Genomic DNA, 19,808 nt, shown 5'->3' on the forward strand with positions numbered 1-19,808 from the left:
GAGAGTAGTCACACCTGCACCTCCTTGGGTAGTCTGCAAGAAATCAAACTGGAAATTGGAGAAATTACAAAGAAATTGTAGGAGTATCCAATGTAGAAACATTTTCTTCAGAGTCATCCCAACCGTCACCTCTATGGACGTGGGCCTGCATTTTACAGTGATTTCACGTGCAGAAATGACTTAGGGCTTTATTCTGACTGCAGATAATAGCTGAACAGTGCTGAAAATCAGTAGAATATTTTCCTATTGTATGAAGTTGATTTTATAGGCAATCAGCAACTTGGTCCAAGCTGATGAGGTCTGGTGATAATTTGCTCTAAATCACACTGTTGAATGAGAAGTAATAAGCATTTACAGTTTACATGATTACATTCTATACATTTAGACTTTAGAAGATTCTGAATCAAGTAGCATTCATACATACAGAGGCACACACCCACAATGAATCCGGAGGTAGGGCCTTCTGACTTGAACTACACGTACTTAGTGAGAAAAAGTTTTCATAACATTTTTTTTCATTTATGCTGCCTAAATATTTCACTGTTTAACAGAAACTAAAATGCCTGCTAACCATGGTACACTTCTATAACAGTTTTCAAAAGCTTAATGTGAGTTTTCTTTTGAAAACTGCCATTTCTTATGAAGACACTTGAGTCATCAAATGCAAGATGTTTGTTCAGAGGCTTGTATGTTCAGAGGCATATGGTCAAAATGACTTTGCTCGTGTGACTTTGCATGAAGGAATCAGGAGAGGGCGGCATGTGATCACAGGATACAAGCTATTTAACAATGAATTCAGGAGCTACTTACCATGTGAATTTATTATATGCTTTTCAATTTTTCAGGGTCTTATACTTGTCAAGGATGTTATAGCTATAAAACTGCACTGTAATGGTATGTTTCCAGTTCATTATGCTATGCATTTCAGCTCATGCGACATTTAAAATGTGAATGCAAGAGTGATGCCCATATACAGACGAATATTTCTTTGCTGCTTTAAGTTTCTAAATATCTTTCTGGTATGGGAGGGGGAAACATTTGATGATATCTACAATATTATCTTATATAGGGAAGAATACAGTAAAATGCACATTTGTTTCATGTATTCATAACTAGAGGGAAGCATATTAATCTTAAGAATGATTTTTGAACCAAAAATAACTTGCAGGTAACTTACATGTATTCCGAGTATAGATAGTTATACTTTGATAAGATCATTTACCACATGTAGACTGATTACTAGCACAACTTGAAACTGTAAAAAAAGATCAAAGTTGTTTCATTGAATTGTAAAACAAACAATCTCATATTCAATGTCAAATTATTACTAATTCTAAAGGTAATGTTTCTTTGTGCCAAAGTAAAGCATATAGGACACTGATCCTTACTTCACTTTCATTCCTTTGTATAATATAAAGCTGAACATTTCTTCAGTCAAGTATGTGTTCCCTTTTTTTTCTTTTTAAGATTTGTTTTTAATTTCATTGGAAAGTCAGATCTACAGAGAGGAAGATTTTCCATCTGGTGATTCATTCCCCAACTGATGGCAATGGCTGGAACCAAGCTGATCCAAAGCCAGGAGCCAAGACCTTCCTTCAGGTCTCCCACACAGGGGCAGGATCCCAAGGCTTTGGGCCGTCCTTGGCTCCTTTCCCAGGCCACAGCAGGGAGCTGGAGATGTTGCCAGCCGCATCCGTATGTACTGGCCACATGCCGTACCCAAAATGGCGCCGGCCGGAGAAGCCACACCTTGGTGCCTGGTGGAGAGTCACGTAGCTTTCGTAGTACTGCGCAGGCGCCCAGCGCACACGCAGTGAACTACGGCATGACCGACTCATGGCCGGCACGTGAACACTGGGGACTGGCGAATCCGGTCGCCCAGGACCCTGCATGATCATGACACTAACCTATCATAGGCAAGGGCGGAGCCGGTCAGCACATAAGAGCAGGCAGCCTGCCGGGGTCGGGGCCCTTTCCTCTTCCTCATCTTGGTGTGCACAATAAAGACTACCGCAGAAGACTTCACTCGCGTCAGCCTCTTATTGCGGGACAATAGGACACGTGGGCGTGACAACTGGTGCCGAAACCCGGGACCTGGAGGGGCACTCCCGTTTTGGATGAGATGAAGTCAGAACTGCGGCCATCAAACAGGTAAGGAGCTCTGAGAGGGAGGAATTTCGGGTGACTGGGAGCATAAGACAGAGGTGTATGAGCCGCCGCTCCTGCTTATAGACATGGGCGCACAGATCTCTCTGGTGAAATCTTCACAGACGGTTTTGAAGGCTCGAAATCTGAAAGTCAGTGAGCGCACCCTTGAGACATTTGTCAGGGAGGTTGGATCGGCATGCTTCCTGGTATGCTGTCTCCGGATCCCTAACACCTCGATCATGGGATAAACTCCTTCAAGATTTACAGAAGGGCAAGGATGATGGAACGTTAGCCCCGGGGGTCATGCCGATCTGGAAATTAATTCGAGCTTGTCTAGATGATGCCCGCTGTAAGGAAGCGGTCAGAGAGAGTGACAAAGCCCTTCTTTCTGCCCAGGATAGTCTCTCAGAAACAGAGCGGGAGAGGAGAACCGGTATGAAACAAAAAAGAAAGGTGAAGCTAACTATGCATTCAGAGGAGTTGTCAGATAAGACCCCTCTTTACCCACTTCCAGATTTAGAGATACTGAAGGTGGGCTCTTCCTCATCGAGTTCGGAGACGTCCAATGCTGAGGAAGGATACAAGCAGGATAGGCGCTTAGAACGCAAACAACCCGCTGAAAACAGATGAGGATCAGAAAAGGAGAAGAAAGAAAATGGCAGTGCTACTGCACCGGCCACGCTCGGCCCATGGCCTCAGGACTCTGGAGCCATTTCACTAATGGCTCCTCCTCCTGTGATGCCATCTGCCCCGCCCATGAGTTGTGGTGCCGGCTCTTCCTTCATTGATCCAGCCACACGTCGGGAACTTCAAAATAAATTCCCCGTCTTAGAAGAAGAATGGGAAAGAGTTTACAGACAGGTAGTTGCATTATTAGTGTGAGAATTGGCCATGTCTGTAAAGCAATATGGTCTTCATGCCAATTACACTTTGTCCCTGTTAGAACGTATGGGGGGAATAAATATGACCCCCTCTGATTGGCAATTTGTGGTGAAGGCTGTTCTCCCTAATATGGGATCATATCTAAATTGGAAGGGCCTATGGCAGGAGCTTTTGGCTGAGACCGCCTGCGCAAATCAACGGCGTGGGGGGAAGCTTTGACGTGGACTTATAATATGCTTTGCGGACAAGGCCAATACGTTGATGATCAAAATAGCTATCCATGGCCAGTGTATACCCAAATCTCTGCTGCAGCTATAAAGGCATAGAAGGCCCTTTCACTCAAAGGGCAAGAGAAATTGGGCATCACACAGGTTAAACAGGAGCCGGATGAGCCCATTGCTGATTTTGTGGCACGTGTAATGCAGGCCGTGGAAAGGACCTTTGGAGAAGGAGATCAGAGCACTAGAATGATAGAGCAGATAGTTTGGGAGCAGTGTAATGCAGAATGTAGATCCCTACTTAAGGATCGTAAATCCAGGGGAATTGCAGATTGGCTTAAGATTTGTAGGGACACAGGAGGCCCCTTAACAGCTCATGGACTAGCAGCCGCCATTTTGAGGTCTAATCATAGGGAGAGAACATCACCCGTGTGCTTTCAGTGTGGTAAACCAGGGCATATGAAAAGAGAATGCCGTGCGGGGCCTAGCAATAAGCCTCCTGGGATATGCCTGTGGTGCCGCAAAGGTAGACATTGGGCCAATGAGTGCAAGTCAGTGAAGGACATAGAAGGAAGCCCAGTTCCGGTTTGGGTTCCAGCTCGATTGACTCGCTCCTGCCCATCGCCGCCTTCTGACATTTCCACAACTGCTGGAGCGCTTGCCCGAGGATCTGATGTGGTGAAGATTCATGCAGCCCCGCAATCAGAAGCTCTTCCTGCAGTCCCACAGGACAATGATGCCCCGCCCAATGCAAATATGGTTGATAGTACAACTAATGGTTGTATGATATCGGTGAGGACCATGATTGCTGATCCACGATGGGGGGTTTTGAGTGTTTTCCCACGACCCTTACCAAGGTCACCCATTCAGCCCGAGTGTTTCCTCGATTTTTTACTACGAATGCTTCTTTGGATTTACCTTTTCTCCCTTATGATAGTGTTAAGGAAAATGTGAATAATTTTTTATTCCCCCTACAGGATACGCTTTGTTTCCTGATAATTTTAGTGTTTCTGTAAATAATTGTTCTTGTATGTTTTTGCAACGCCAAGAGGCTGTGTGGTTAGATGAGCCCGTACGACCCTGGCTATATGAGTTGGAGAGATTGCTTGATGCCCTGGATCCTAACTCTAAGCCTCCTCCTACAGTTGCTTCAGTGCAATTAGAATATGCCAACGGCACCTGGATAAATGGTACCTGGCCAGCCTATAAGATGGTACTTGGCATCCCCCCGTCCAGCCCAAATGGATGCCTTTTTGCCGCGCCAGGTGCGACCCAGATAATCTTATGCCCTAGACGGGCTGTCAGAATTCTTTGTTAATGTGGGCACAGTCCAAATTCGCCTTTTCACCCTGCATAGGTGCCTGGGATAAGAGTCATTCCTCTTCCTATCCATATCCTTGGCAGAATCCAGCCCTGCCGGTTATTGCCAACCCTTGGGACCACTGGCTCTTATATGGCCTAAATGGCTCCTGCACAGATCTCCAGCCCTTTTCCATGTTATTGGGCGGTGCCGTGACAACGACCCGTTTTCAGCGGGATGCTAATAATTTTGATGGTCCATACACCAAAATGTTTCTGGTAAAATCATTCCCTTCTCCCGCACCCCGGTCTGTGTGACTAGCCCGTTTTTGTTTTCATTAGTGAAGGAGGTAAAGGATGTGAATAGAAAAGAGATTAATTGTTCACAAGATTATTGTGTGCTAGCACAATGCTGGAATACCACTGAAGGTTGGGATTTAGCTGTTGTAACGGCCCTACCTAGATGGATACCTTGGCCTATAGAAGCCCCCTCTGCCATGACGCTCTATCGCCAGAAGAGAGATTTTGGCATAACTGCGGCAATAGTGACTGCGGTTGCCGTGGCACTTGCAGCATCAGCCACAGCAGCGGTGGCCCTGACCACTGGCATTCAGACAGCTACTGCCTTGAACAATCTAAGTGCTTCTGTGGCCATAGCATTACATGACCAGTCTCTTATAAATGGTCATCTCAAAGGAGGTTTAATGGTTCTCAATCAACGAGTTGATTTAGTTCAAGAGCAATTAGATATCTTACTTGAAATAGGACAGTTAGGTTGTCAATGGCGTATGCAAGGTTTATGTATTACTTCTATTCCTTTTCAAAATGTTTCAAGGGCTGCTAATCTTTCTCGCCAGCTTTCTTCCTATCTTTTAGGAAATTGGACAAGAGAATTTGATATTCTACACTCTGAGTTGAGAATTGCCATTGTCCAGATTAATTCTACATGGGCGGACCCTGTTGTTGCCAAAACCCTGGCCACTTGGATTTGGAACATCACTTCCCATATTAAATAATGGGCGGGAGTGGTTGTGCTGATTCTGCTCTTGTGTGCAGGCTGTGCCCTATGCCTTTTTTGCCTGTGTCATCTGAGACACCACGCTCAGCGAAATTGTGTGGCAATACATCAAGCCCTACTAGCCATGCAGAATGGTGACTCCCCCATGGTATGGTTGAGCATGCTTCAACAGGCTTAGTTAAGAGCATGGACATCATGGCTCCTGCACCTCAGGCCATTATGGCATTGCACTGAGTTCGAGCATGATGAGCCCGACTAGCCCTTGCACTTCGCAGGACTTGTCCATTGCACGCGAGAGGGTAGTCGCTCGTATAACTGCCTTATTGAGACATTGCTCTTTACAACCTCCGTGGTTGTAGCCCATGATGGGTAAGATAGACCCAGACAATTATCGGTCTAAGACAGGGACTATGTGAAGCTACGCAGCCTCCCTATGACGGATCGTGCGCCTTGAGTCTACAACCTAAGACAGGCCCATACCAGCTTATTTTTCTATTGTATAAGAAAGGGGAGATGTTGCCAGCCGCATCCGTATGCACTGGCCACATGCCGTACCCAAAATGGCGCCGGCCAGAGAAGCCACACCTTGGTGCCTGGTGGAGAGTCACGTAGCTTTCGTAGTACTGCGCAGGCGCCCAGCGCACACGCAGTGAACTACGGCATGACCGACTCATGGCCGGCACGTGAACACTGGGGACTGGCGAATCCGGTCGCCCAGGACCCTGCATGATCATGACACTAACCTATCATAGGCACGGGTGGAGCCGGTCAGCACATAAGAGCAGGCAGCCTGCCGGGGTCGGGGCCCTTTCCTCTTCCTGATCTTGGTGTGCACAATAGACTACCGCAGAAGACTTCACTCACGTCTGCCTCTTATTGCGGGACAATAGGACACGTGGACGCGACAACGATAGGATTCGGGGCCTCTGGAACTAGAACCAGCACCCATATGGGATCCCAGCACGTTCAATGCAAGAACTTTAGCCTCTAGGCCACTGCGCTGGGCCTGTGTGTTTCTTTTAAAATAAAGCAGTTGTGGTGCTCATGAATAAGTTTTAGCAACAAGCAGAACAACTGACAAGACTGCGAATGCAGGGCTACAGGGTCTGGTCCTCACCAACATGAGGGGTGACTTAGACAGGGGGAGCTGTGTCATTCCCTGCCTCGCTGAGTTACATTTCTGCAATATGGGCTTCTTTAGTTACAGAATGTACATTCACTTTAAGTCAACTTGTAGTAACTGGCCGTCACAGGCACTCTCATTGTTGAACAATGACATAGAGAAAACCTTTTCTGAGTCAGGCACCACACTCAGATTTTCACCGTGGCAATGTATGAAACAATGAGTGTAGAATTCAAGACATAATATTTCAAAATTTAACTTGCACTTCCAAAGCTGCCAGTGAAGAAGCAAGTAGTTCCCTCTGGCTTTCACATCCACAGAAAGACTGCCCCGGCCCGCGGGGTCTTCAATGGAGACCTGGGGAGAGAACCGACGATTGGGGGGACAGGAGACACGGAGAATGGGAGCAAGACAGGAGGTCTGATCAAGCTCCGAAAACTTTATTTTCTCAGGCAGTATTTAAGCCGCAGCTAAAGGCTGGGTGGGGGGAGTTTTACAGCAGGATGTGGGCCAGATAGGGCAGAGGTCACCAGGACAACCGTTATCTTGGGTGAACAATTACAGGTAAAAGATTACAAGGAATCTGCGTGAAAGATAACTGGATCTAGCATTCCAAGACCATTACAAAATGAGGAAATAACAAAATGGAGTCACTCCTGCTGTTCGGCAGTTCTCTGGTCCCCGGCATCTCCTCCCTTTCTATATTTTTTGAACAGGCAAAATTGTATCAGGTCTGCTCCTAGCAAGGAGACAGTGGGCCTTGACCGGAGAGGGGAGGTAGTGACCTGATTCCTCTCGCGGGGATAAAGAGTCAGCAACCCCGCCGACTAATGGCTCTTGGTGTCTTTTGGAGAGGAGGGGCAGAGCTGTCTTGTTGCAAGGTCCTGGGACCACTGACACCAACCCCTATGCAATCAGGTTTACCTCTCAGGGGACTCAGAAGCAGGACTTGCGGCCTTCCCCTTGCAGTGCTCTGCCTGCACCTCTGCTACGGTGCCCAACGCTGCATTGTGCAAGCGTGCATGGGTCTGAGTTCCATGCTGGAGCTTAATCAGCTATGGGCTCATCGTAGCCCTGATCTGCCAAATCGAGCTGATGATAATGAATTTGGATGGGTTTAGCCAACAGGGAGTGGACCTGCTGCCGAACAAACTGAGTGATACGATTTACAATACAAGCACCACAGGAAACAATCCACAAAATGCTGATCAGGGGTCCCAACAAGGGAAGTAAATATGGCAATATCCCACCCCAGGCTGTCCATACAGGGTTCTGAAACAGTTCTCTGCACTGCTTCGAGCTCTTCTTGATGTTTTTGGATTCGGTCTCGAACAATCCCGGACTTATTGGCGTAGAAACAGCATCGCTCCTTTTACCATCTAGTTCATGAGGAGTTGGGGTCCTATGGCCAGTTTTGAAACTGTACTCATAATAGTAAGTCCATTTGAATACATTCAGAATTATTCAGCTGAACAGGCCTTGTAGGTCTTAAAGAAATAAAAACAGACATGCCTTTCCAAGAGCTTAATAGCATATCCATACATTATTCTCAAAATGATTCAACTTAGCAATTCACATTTATGAATATTTTCATCTATAAGCCAATTAAGATAGACTACATAGCTTGCCACATAAACATGTACATGTGTATCAGGTAACACATAAAACAAAACAACTTTTGTAACAGCTACTTGACAATTCTCTTGAGTGTGTTAACGTTACCAATCGTTTAGAATTACATTTTGCTTTTAATAATATGAATAAACCATACCTATAGTTTACTATCAAACTTTAGCAATGCCCCCCCCTTTTTTTTTTTTTTTTTTTTTAATAGATCAGTTGTCTGTCCTACAATTAAATAACTTTACCAACTGAAAGATACAACCTTTGAAACACATTCTTCTGACTTTGAGGCTGCTAGGGGCCCATCTAGAAATCCCAAAACCAGAAGAATTAAACCTATTTAATATGCCAAGAGGCCTTAAAGCATCTAATTGAAGATTCATCATTATAATGTCCATTCATTTAGTCAGACTGATTTGAATGCTAACATGTTAAGAAATTTTTATCACTTAGAAATGATCACCCAAACATTTCAAAGTAAATACATATCAGAAAATACCCTTGAAAATATAGCTCTTGATAAAATCATATAACTTTTTAAGAATTGTAACAAATTCAGTGGTTGGAACAAAAATAGAGCTTACTGAAGGTGGATAGACAATTGACAAAGTTACCAATTAAGCAGAGATTATCTAAAATTCAATGCTTCAATTTTTTAACAGCTTTCAAAATTAGAGATACAGGTATTTTTATTTTTAGATATTTACTAGCATTTCTATGTATGCACACTTCAAAAAACTTTTTGAACAGATATCAATTCTAACATCAGCATGTATTAAGTATTAACGTTAAAAACTTAAACAATGTTATAATAATATCTTTAAAATTATGGCCAATTATATATAAGGCTTACAAGATTCATTTCTTAACTTTTCTGACTTCCTCTGTTTTAACATGCTTAAACCTTTAAAATATTTTGTCCTAGTTTGCCCTCTTCATTGTATGATAGCCATTTCCCTGTAGGACAAAATATTCTACAAGCAATGCTACATTTTTTAAATAAAAGCATACCAACTTTTAAATACAATGGCTTTAAGCAGTTTTAACCATTTCTCCCAATTCATGGAAACAGATTTTAACACAAACCCGCCTTAAAACCTGGAAAGAGAAGTTTTTCAAATAACCTTCTTCTAGCTGATTTGGGAATTTCCCCTTCTCAAAAGAAGGCAGATAAGAATCACAATGAGGACCTGAAGGAGGCCAAGGTCCTAAATTCCTTACAAAGGGCATACTCCAAGCATGCCTTTCTAAGCCCTTTTCTATGGGTGGTAGGCCTGGAGCTTCTCCATAGTTTGTTTTATTGAAGTCAAGAGAGCTGAAAAAACTTCAATTTGGCTGTAGTCTTGGGAGGCTACTTAGGAATTTATTAGTTATCAATAAGATGAAAATAACTTAAAAGGAGATGTTAAAACAACTTAAATGTTAAAATAACTTAAAAGGTTATTATAAAGATGTTAAAACACTGTTGTTCTTCACAAGGAATCAGACTCCAACTTCATTGTCTTAAAGGCAAAATTCAGAAATTATACACATCATAACCAATTTTACTATACATCTTTAAAGAATTCGTTGTTCTCCTGCAAGGTAAAATCTCACATACTTCCTTGTAAGTAAGAACACAAATAGTTTACAAACTGGATTAATTTTACGAGTAGGAAACATTTCAACCAATGAGCATAAATACTCATCTATTTAATAGCATATATGATGCAACAAATTTAGCATGATTTTATAATATTGTGAGATTATAATCCAAATTATTTTAAATGACAATTATATTATCCAAATTTTTGTCTCAATCTTTGAGAGTTCCAGGGATCCTACTAGAACCCTCAAAGTCATGAGACTTGGTTTCAAACTGAAGAATTTAGAGGTGTAAATTAGTTAAACAAAAAGTACACTTAACATTTAACATTTAACTGAACATGTTAATGAATATTGTATTTTAGACCTGATAAGTGCCAGGACAACACTGCAAGCTGAAGACTAAGCAACAAGAAAATGTTATAAGAACCTTTTCTCAGTGGAGGTGGGGAGTCTGGTCTGGTCAAGTCCTGTTAGATAAGTTAGACCTTTTTTTTTTTTTTTTTTTTTTTACCAGGAGAGAGAAAAGGGGGTTAGTCATGGTCCGTCCCATCTCGTCTGTCAGTCAGTCACACACTTACCCAATTCACAACAAGAACAATAACTTAACAATTCAAGACAAAGATACAACTGGTTAAAGAGTATTAAAACAAAATCTAGTTTTTGTCCGGACAAAAATAATAGAACACCAACAATAAAGACTAAACAAACATGCACAATCACTAAACACATCAAAACAAAGACATACAACTCTTAAACCTTTTGCGATTTCCAACCTCTTCTTCGACATACTTTAACCTAGACATATTTGTAAAACAAGTACATAGGTTCATCTCATGCTTTAGGTTAATTTAACAGTGCATTTGGACCACTCTGTATACTTTTGTATATAACTGCTAAATCAGGTTACAGAACAAGTTTCCGATTTTTTTTTTTTTTAATGAATGTTAATCGTTTATCTCTTACCTGGCTCCTCTCAGCTAGGGGTTAGGGCTATGAGGTGGAGCTAGAGAAATTTAGATCCTGAAGGTGACTGGGTGTGGTTAAGTCCAGAGAGACTGGGAGAGCAGGTTAGGCCAAAGGTTAAAGCAGCTACAATGGAGAGGATATCTCTGTCTGCTACCCAGTGAGGAGAGCAAATGGAGACCTACAGACAAAGGGGGATGGGCTTGCCCTCACAGCAATGTTTGGGCCTAGATCATGAGGGATGATAGGATTATATTCCGACCTTGTGTATTCCTGAGCCAATTCTGGGAGCAAATTTACAACATTAAGGCTGTTGGAGAACAGATTAAAGGATTCTTCAACTTTTGAGAGAAGTTCTGCTAAAACTACAACAAATAGTACCTTATACTGTGCTGATCCTTGCCATGGCTCAAAATAGGTCATATAGACAGGATTAGACAGAAAAACCTCTGCTGTGGCCCCTTCCCTTCCTCCATCCTCATGGTTTGTTGGTAAAAGGGCAGAATTTTCCCAATCTAAGTGATTGAAGGAGGTGACCCACCTATATGGCCCATAATGGTAGTCAATGGCGCTGAGATAACCTTCATGGGAGGCTGCCAGCCTGTCTGTCATTCAAAATCACTCATTCAATAAGGGACAACAAGGTTTGCTGGTTCAAAGTCTTAACACCTAAGGGCTAGCTCTCTGACCTCCTGAATTAGATCTGCCAGTTGATAGGGCCAAGTATTAACTCTGGGCGCCTCTCCAACCGATCAATGGACCCACTGGAGGGGACTGCTCTCCTGGACAAGGGCAGCCATAAGCACGGAAGAATTTGAAAATGTCCTCACTTATAACTCTTTCTTAGAACAATAGTGAGCAAGTAGCCTTGTTCAGGGCCTCTCGAGTCTCCTGTAAGGCTTGTAGATGAGGGAAACTCAGTCTCCTAGCATTTTGCCTTTTCAAATAATGGAAGTAATTGTCCTGTATACATGGGTAGTCAATGGCATAGCCAACTGACCTCTCCAAGAAGCTTTTGAAAATCTACTAGTGAATATTATTCCTTAACGCTTAGCTAGGGTTTCAAGGGGGAGGCCTTTTCAAAACATAATACTGTCCCTAAAATCTTAAAAAGAGGGGGATCATTTGCACCTTCTCTGAGGAGACATTCATGTTAGCTCTCTCTAAAAGCTCTTTTACCTTTTCCCAGACTACTTGCACTTCCTGAGTTGTACAGGCTCCTAAAATATTATCCAAACTGCCGGGATACAGGGTTTATGGGCAAGACCCTAAAGACTAGTCTTGGCCCAGGGTGAGTTAGGCTCATTTCTGCCACAGCTTTCTTAAATCTCCTGCATTCCAGGGATATCACGCCGCTGGGCGGTTCCCTTCATGGTTAACAATGGGAAAATCCTGGACTGGCTGGAGGAACCCCACTAGAAGGCTTGCACCTGGGGCTGTGTTCTCGACTCCCCTAGAACTGGGGGTGGTTTCCTGCTCTCTGAGCTTCCCAGAAGCTCTTGTTGGGGTGGCTAAGGTGGTTCAGGGCCAGCTTTGCTCTCCAGTTTCAAAGTATTACAGGCAAATAAATTAAGCAATGTTAACCACGGTGCCAATCTGACAACAGTCCCTCAGACCTTGACTGCCTGAGCATCTGAGATTTCTAACCCTCAGAACTTCAGAATGTATGTTAGCGCCTTAAGCGCGGGATCATCAATTTCCCCACCATTATTGCCTATGGCTTAAGAAAGACAGCAGAGAGGAGAGTGGCACTCGGATACCCAGTCGGGCTGTCGGGCCCAGGGGATCCCCTGCAGAGTTTCGGGTGACACCGAAGTGTTGCCTCGGCCAGAAACCGTCAGTCCTCAGACAGGTTCACCCCAGAGCCACGCATCCACGGCCGTCTCTCAAGGCAGAGGATGAGAGGATAGTAAAGAAGCCAATTGGACACCTAACACCTCCCTTCCCTTACAACCTCTCAGGGGATTCGACCGTAGCTACGCCGTGGCCGGGGGGTCCCCACGTTCGTGCAGAGCTGCGGGGTGCCAAGGGTCACTTCCGCAGGGTACACTCCCGTTCGAGAGGAGGAATACTGTACCTAATGTCATCTTCTTTTCTTTGAGGTTCACCTAGAGCCACCACTTCTCTGACAATGTGCTTCTCTTGGAAGATGCTGCGCTGAAGCTGTTTACCAGCCAAGTTTCTTTTCTCTTAACCCTAATTCTTCGTGCCTTGATGGCCTCCTTGAGGCCCTAAATAAGTCATGCTTATTTAATGCCTGTCCCATTGCGTCACGCCAATTTACCTCCGGATCAGCCTTCAGGTCGGGTGCTCCTGCGGCAATCACAATGCGAGCCTTCACTCACGAGACGCTTTCGCGGCGGCTCTATCTGAACCTTCACTCACTAGGCGCTCCCGCGGCAGCTCTACGCGAACCTTCACTCACGATTCACTCTCGCGGCGGTTCAATGTGTCCACGGCCGTGGGAAGGCGGACGATCGTCGGGGGGCCCGTTCCCCAGGCCCCACGTTGGGCGCCAAGTGCCCCGGCCCGCGGGGTCTTCAACGGAGACCTGGGGAGAGAACCGATGATTGGGGGGGACAGGAGACACGAAGAATGGGAGCAAGACAGGAGGTCTGATCAAGCTCCGAAAACTTTATTTTCTCAGGCAGTATTTAAGCCGCAGCTAAAGGCTGGGTGGGGGGAGTTTTACAGCAGGATGTGGGCCAGATAGGGCAGAGGTCACCAGGACAACCGTTATCTTGGGTGAACAATTACAGGTAAAAGATTACGAGGAATCTGGGTGAAAGATAACTGGATCTAGCATTCCAAGACCATTACAAAATGAGGAAATAACAAAATGGAGTCACTCCTGCTGTTCGGCAGTTCTCTGGTCCCCGGCAAAAGACAACTCCACAAAAATAGGGAGAAAATTCATCAAAATCACCTGAAAGGGCTGAAGAGGATTGAGAAGGTATGTGCTGACCCATCTGAGCTGCAAGCAGCAATGTTCTGTTTTTTTTTTTTTAAGATTTATTTATTTTTATTGGAAAGCCAGATATACAAAGAGGAGGAGAGAGAGAGAAGGAAGATCGTTCATCCATTAATTCACTCCCCAAGCAGCCACAATGGCCACGGCTGAGCCAATCTGAAGCCCAGAGCCAGAAGCTTCCTTCAGGTCTCGAATTCAGGTGCAGGTGCTTTGGGCCATTCTCTACTGCTTTCCCAGGCCACCAACAGGGAGCTGGAGAAGTGGAGTAGATGAACTGGCACCCATATGGGTGGATCCTGTTTCTTGCAAGGTGAGGACTCAGCAGCTAGGCTACTGTGCCAGGACCACAGCAGTGTCTTTAAATAATGAGTGTCTAAGAAGTTGTACTGAGGAACCCACAGCCCAAAATTTTAACCATTTGCCCCTACTCGGTGCTAATTGCTGTATTCCTGCTTCTGTAACTTCTGCTTTGTTTGCTCTGGTAAGAGATTGTGTGACCCCAGGCCTGACAATTTAGGGGACTTTTGCCCAGGCACCCTGAGGGGACCATCCTGCCTACGGACACTTGCCCTATCACCCTGAACCCCCCACCTACCTTTTGAATTAACCAATAGTGTAAAATCCCATACAAATGTAGAATACTGAAAACTAACCCTCTGATTAGCTGACTTTTGTACAAAAACCCTAAAGTTTGGAGACTAGGGATCTTTCCTCTTCTTCATAGAGCTGGGCATGCCCGAATAACATCTGCTTCCTGGTGATTCTTCCGGGAAGCCCAGCAGCAGTGGCTGTGGAGACAGATACCACGTCAATGGCACCTGCATAGGGGGCAGCAGTGGTGGAGGCGGCGGCCACAGAAACCGGGGCAGTGACCATGACCGCAGTGGTGGAGGCTTGCTACTGCTCAAAGCTGTGACGGCCACAGGTCGCCTCTGGCTGTAGAGCTGCAACACCGACCAGAGACTACCAGAACCCTGCAGAGCCGTATGTGGACCAGAGCAGCTACCGGCTGGTGACCACTGAGCTATAACACTGTCCAGGGTCACGACCAATTCTGAGACCCCGTCCCCACCTGCTTGCTGCCCACCTGCGGTGCCTGGCCGAGTTGTGGTCCAGGAAGCCCCGCCTGCTCACAGCTCCTTGGCCACTTGCAGTTTCCACTGTCCTGGGAATTGTGGACCCATCCCACAGCTTTGGAACCAGTCCGGGCACAACAGTACTATGCCTGTCCGTTTCATAACATCAGTAATCTGTAACAAGGTCTGCATGCTTTGAGAAAATAAAAGCGTAAACAAATATTAAGCAATAGAAGCAGACATTCACACTTACAGGACATAGGTCACAAAAATTAGGAATAAAAAGAGATAATTAACATAAAATATTTTGGAAAGTGCAAACAGTAGGCCTTAGAGTTCATTGAAAGTTCTCAGTTTTTTCATGGATTTCTGAAAGTCCTTAAATAGACTTTTAAAACTCTACCAATATTTTTATAAAATTTAAAAAGAAGCTTTACAAATGTTCATAATCATAATTTCTATAATTTTAAAATCAGCAGGTTTGCATGGCATTTAGAAAACAGGAAATAGAAAAATATATTAGAAGGATATATGTATTTTTCAACATCCTCTTTACTTTCTGAACAGTTAAAAACATTCAGTGTTCATCCTTTTGAAAGTAAGATGGTGTTTAAAAATAAAGCATACATTATTTAGGGAAAGTGGAAATAGAAGACAATGTTGCTTTACCTGAACATATCTAAAAGAAAGCTTTACTGGCTCAGCTTGGAAATACGATTAACCTGATGAGAAGTCAGCTTGGAAATACGATTAACCTGACGAGAAGTCAATGAATCTGAAAACATCAGGAGGCAGTATCCTGTTAACACATCTCTTCAGACTGTAGACAAACCAAAAGACTTAAATGTTCATGAAATTGGAATTGCAGAGTAACAGAGAAGGAAAATGGAAAAAAAATCATTGAGTAACATAATTTCACTTAACTTTATGGAGCTGAATGTTCCTAAAATTTGTCAAAAAGAAAGGCTTAAAAGTACAAGTTTATGCAATTCCAGGCAGAATTGGAAGTTTATTTACTGATGTGTGGTTGTTGATGTCTACAGCAAAGACATGAAAGAGAATGATCCTGGCATGATCCTCCTCTTGGGATATGTCGATGTTTCTAATCAAATTCAACAGTATAAAGTAGATTATGTAGCTAATAACTCATTTCAGATCAATCAATGTAGCTAATATTTTTAAAGTATATCAAATAGATGAACTCATAAAGATTAAACTATGAGTTGGAAACATTGCAACAAATGAAGACATGGGCTAGAAACATGGCCCACATGATGAGCAGTTTGAGCAGCAGACACACTCTATAAAATATTCCTACTTGGATTGCAGGCCCTGGCCCCTCTCTGGTTATGAGCGGAGCAGTTTCCTTGGCACTCAGTAAAGTGACCACCATATAGGAAAACCTGAGAGTACTGTGACTTCCAGCTGATAGTCTAGAAAGGAGAAAAAGGTGAAAATGTCATCTGTAGCTTCCTTAATGATAAACTAAACATGCATGGAAATTAGGGGACTTTAGAATGACTTCATTCTTCAAGGCCATTTTATAACTTTTTACTGATATACAGTATGCATACCAAGGAAATGCACATAAAAGTACAGAAAAGCAAACATTTGTCCCCTGAGCACACTCATAACCAGTCTTCACATGAAGAGCAGAGCATGACCAGCACAGAGGAGTCCTCTGCACTCAGGTGGGAGGCAGCAGGAGGCTGGTCAGCATCTACATGAGAATGGTCTCATAACACATTTATTCTTACAAGGGCAATTGTTGGAAAGCGTTATTTTCAGAAATTTACATTTAAATCACAACATAAAAAATGAAAAATATATATAATGGCAAAGCACCATTGGTGAAAGTTTTATTATTCCTGAATAACCACATCTTATTCCTGAATAACTACAACCAAAGAAACAGGAGAAAAAATGAATACATGAAATGTCCACACTACATTGAAACTATCCGTTCATGTATAAACACACCAGAAGGCAGTGGCTCAAGTACTGCCTTCCTCATTTCTGGTCTCTGGAAGGATTCCATCTGTACAGCAATATCACAGTGATGGGAAGTGCGTCGTACATTAAAGAGAAGCTGGTGTAGACTATCAGCACTGAATTATGACCATGGGATGCAAGCTATGAGATCCTGGAAGTTATTTAGCTGCTGAAAGCCTCAGTCTCCACAAGTTGAAAAAAGTGTTAATCCCCAGAGGAGTTCTAGAGCTTCCTGTTCTAATCAAATGTAACAAGTAGCAGGATTCTAACTAAATTATCCTGAAGATTACTTACATGTGGATGAATATGTTGGCCCAGAGACAAGAGTATCATTTGTGAATAAGAGCCACAATATTTATTTTTACATGAAGATTCAGAATTAAAACACGTTGAATGAGTTCTTGTTGGAGTCAAAATGTTAGTCATTACCTTGTTACATGAATAGGACCAATGTTTCCCTTCCAAAATAGTCTGGGAGAAAATTTCTCTCTGTCCTAGACATTGCAAGTGACTATGCCCTTCCACAGCTAATCCATGTACAGACTGAATTAATACTTACTACAACGTGGCCATGAATTTCATTGCAAGCCCACCCAAGAAGAGCAGCATCTCCTCCAGTTTGTCCATCATGTAGTTGATCATGTGCAGGTAGTTGGGTGACATTACATACTTAATATTAAAGTTGTTCTTATTTTTAGAAAGTCAAGCAATAATGAATGTTAGTTTGTTTCTGAATTATTATGGAATAAGCTATGCTCCTGAGAAAACTTCTTGTTCTACCTGCTACATAAATGTTTACATCTATTCCCCATCAGTGCACAGCACAGAGGATCATAAGATAGGACTCTACAAAGTGTGTCCTGAGCACAGCCAGCCTAAGGAGGGTCCTGAATGAATGTAATAAAAGGGAGCTTTCTGAACGCTGAATATGTGTTGTGGACCACACTCTAAATGCTACTTTTTGAGAGAACCATTCATTCATTTATTGCCTATATCATACCTAATTCTTACTTTATTTGGGAAGCTGAACAAATATCAGAAAGCACATGATTAATATTTTTTTTGAGAGATAAAGACAGGATGGCAAAGCTTGTATTATGTGCAGTGGGTAAGACTCCTGCCTTCAGTGCCAGCACCCCGCATGTGCACCAATTTGAGTCATGGATACTCCATCTTTTATTCAGCTCCTTGCTCATGCACCAGAGACAGAAGCACTTGGACCCCCACTCCCACAGAACAGACCTGGAAGAAACTTCTGGCTGTTGGCCTCAGACCAGCCCACCGCCAGCCATTGCAGCCATTTGTGCAGTGAACTGCCAGAGAAAGATCTCTCTGTTGCTCCTTCTCTCTAGTTATGCCTTTCAAATAAATAAACCTTTTAATAAAAATAGAGGCAGACTAAACATATACAACCTCACATTTCATGGATTTAAATATGTTGAGTGATACCTTTTGTAAGCATTCTAAGATATGTTACTTTAAATTTCCTTTCTTAAGATTTGCTTTAGAAAAACTGTCTAGCCTGAATTCAGGTAGCTAAATTTGAAGCACTGTTTTTCTCCTCTCTGGCTGTTACCCGAGGGGGTGATACCTGTTCCTAAAAGCTGGCTGTGTCCTTTGTGCCAGTTCCCTTGTCTTATGCAAATGATATTTACGTGTTGATGTTGAGCCCATTTAGGATCATCTTTCTTTGTTAGGGTTGTGCAAGTTTACCTTGTGGGTTCCTGGGGAAGAGATGCAACCTGAAGAAATGAGGGGACAGTGCTCTTTTGGCAACTGACAAAATTTATTTCCAGGGTCTTGGTTTTTATACATTTCATGAAACAATGATTCAGACATAATTCAGAATTAGATCATGTCTAAGAACACAGAGACAACAAAGAAGCTAACAAGGCGACCTAGTCAGAGTTATTGAAACAGGGAATAGATAATACTGTCCATCCTTGATTGACTAGACAGAGCACAGATGGCTGCCTATCTTCAGGGAGAGCACAAAAACACATCCAAGGACTCACTGGGGGCAAGAGCACACTGTGGGGGAGAGGCCTTCTGCCTGCTCTTTCCTGGAGCCTCTTCTCAACAGGATCCCACAGGCCTCTGCTGTCCCAGCTTTCCTATGGGCTGTGTTCTGACAGCTAGTGTCACAGAGGACTTGGGCTGTAGGCATCACTTCATGCAATAGAGATCTGTGGTATAGGGAAATGGATTATGGATGGCCTTTAGAGACATGGGCCTGCTCATGGTATTTACATGCAAAAAGCATCTGTGCATGCAGGAGGAGCTGGGCCAACAGAAGCCATTAGGTACATGGATGGCCTCTTGTGACAAGGACTTATGGGTGCAGGTTGCACTCATGTGCCATTGGCCTCTGGTTACAGGCATGGCCTTGTGCAGCACTGGCCTTTGTTTGTGGGGATGGCCTTGTACAACAGTGCCTGTGAATAAGGACAGCCTTGTGTGACTTCAGCCTTTGGTTGCAGGACAGCCTCATGCAACAGGGACCTGTGTGTGCAGGGAAGGCCTCATGAGATAGGGTCCTTTAGTTGCAGGGATGGCCTCATGCCAATGGCAACTAAAGCATTTGGTTGTAGGGATAACTTCGAATAACAGTGTCCTGTGGGTGTAGGATGCCCACTAGGGACAGGAGCATTTCTGTTCAATGTGACAGTACCTGTGGGTGAGAACAGAACACTGGAATGACATTGGGCTTTGGTTGCAAGATAGCCTCATGCAACAGGGACCTGTGGCTGCAGGACATGCTTGCGCAACATTGTCCTTTAGATAAAGGGATGGCCGTCATGATTTCCCAAGATTTCCCAGCTCAGACAGCTGTCCTCTGTCTATAACATAGGTAGTACTAAGTCATTTAATAAAGTAGCTTCATTTTTCCTCTACAATAATGCAGGCC

The 19,808-nt window shown here is 43.7% G+C and overlaps 1 long non-coding RNA gene across 1 annotated transcript; it reads right to left on the reverse strand.

The window, feature by feature from the left end:
- Positions 1 to 1,232: 1,232 nt before the first annotated feature.
- Positions 1,233 to 15,721, reverse strand: LOC121159463. Its single transcript, XR_005884379.1, has 3 exons — positions 15,664 to 15,721; positions 15,578 to 15,630; positions 1,233 to 1,255 (listed from the first exon to the last, which is right to left on the reverse strand). It is a non-coding gene; the product is annotated as an uncharacterized LOC121159463 (long non-coding RNA).
- Positions 15,722 to 19,808: the final 4,087 nt, after the last annotated feature.

The sequence above is a fragment of the Ochotona curzoniae genome, unplaced genomic scaffold (genome assembly GCF_017591425.1).
Source record: "Ochotona curzoniae isolate NIBS_2020 unplaced genomic scaffold, NIBS_Ocur_1.0 contig_42, whole genome shotgun sequence".
Lineage (NCBI taxonomy): Eukaryota > Metazoa > Chordata > Mammalia > Lagomorpha > Ochotonidae > Ochotona > Ochotona curzoniae.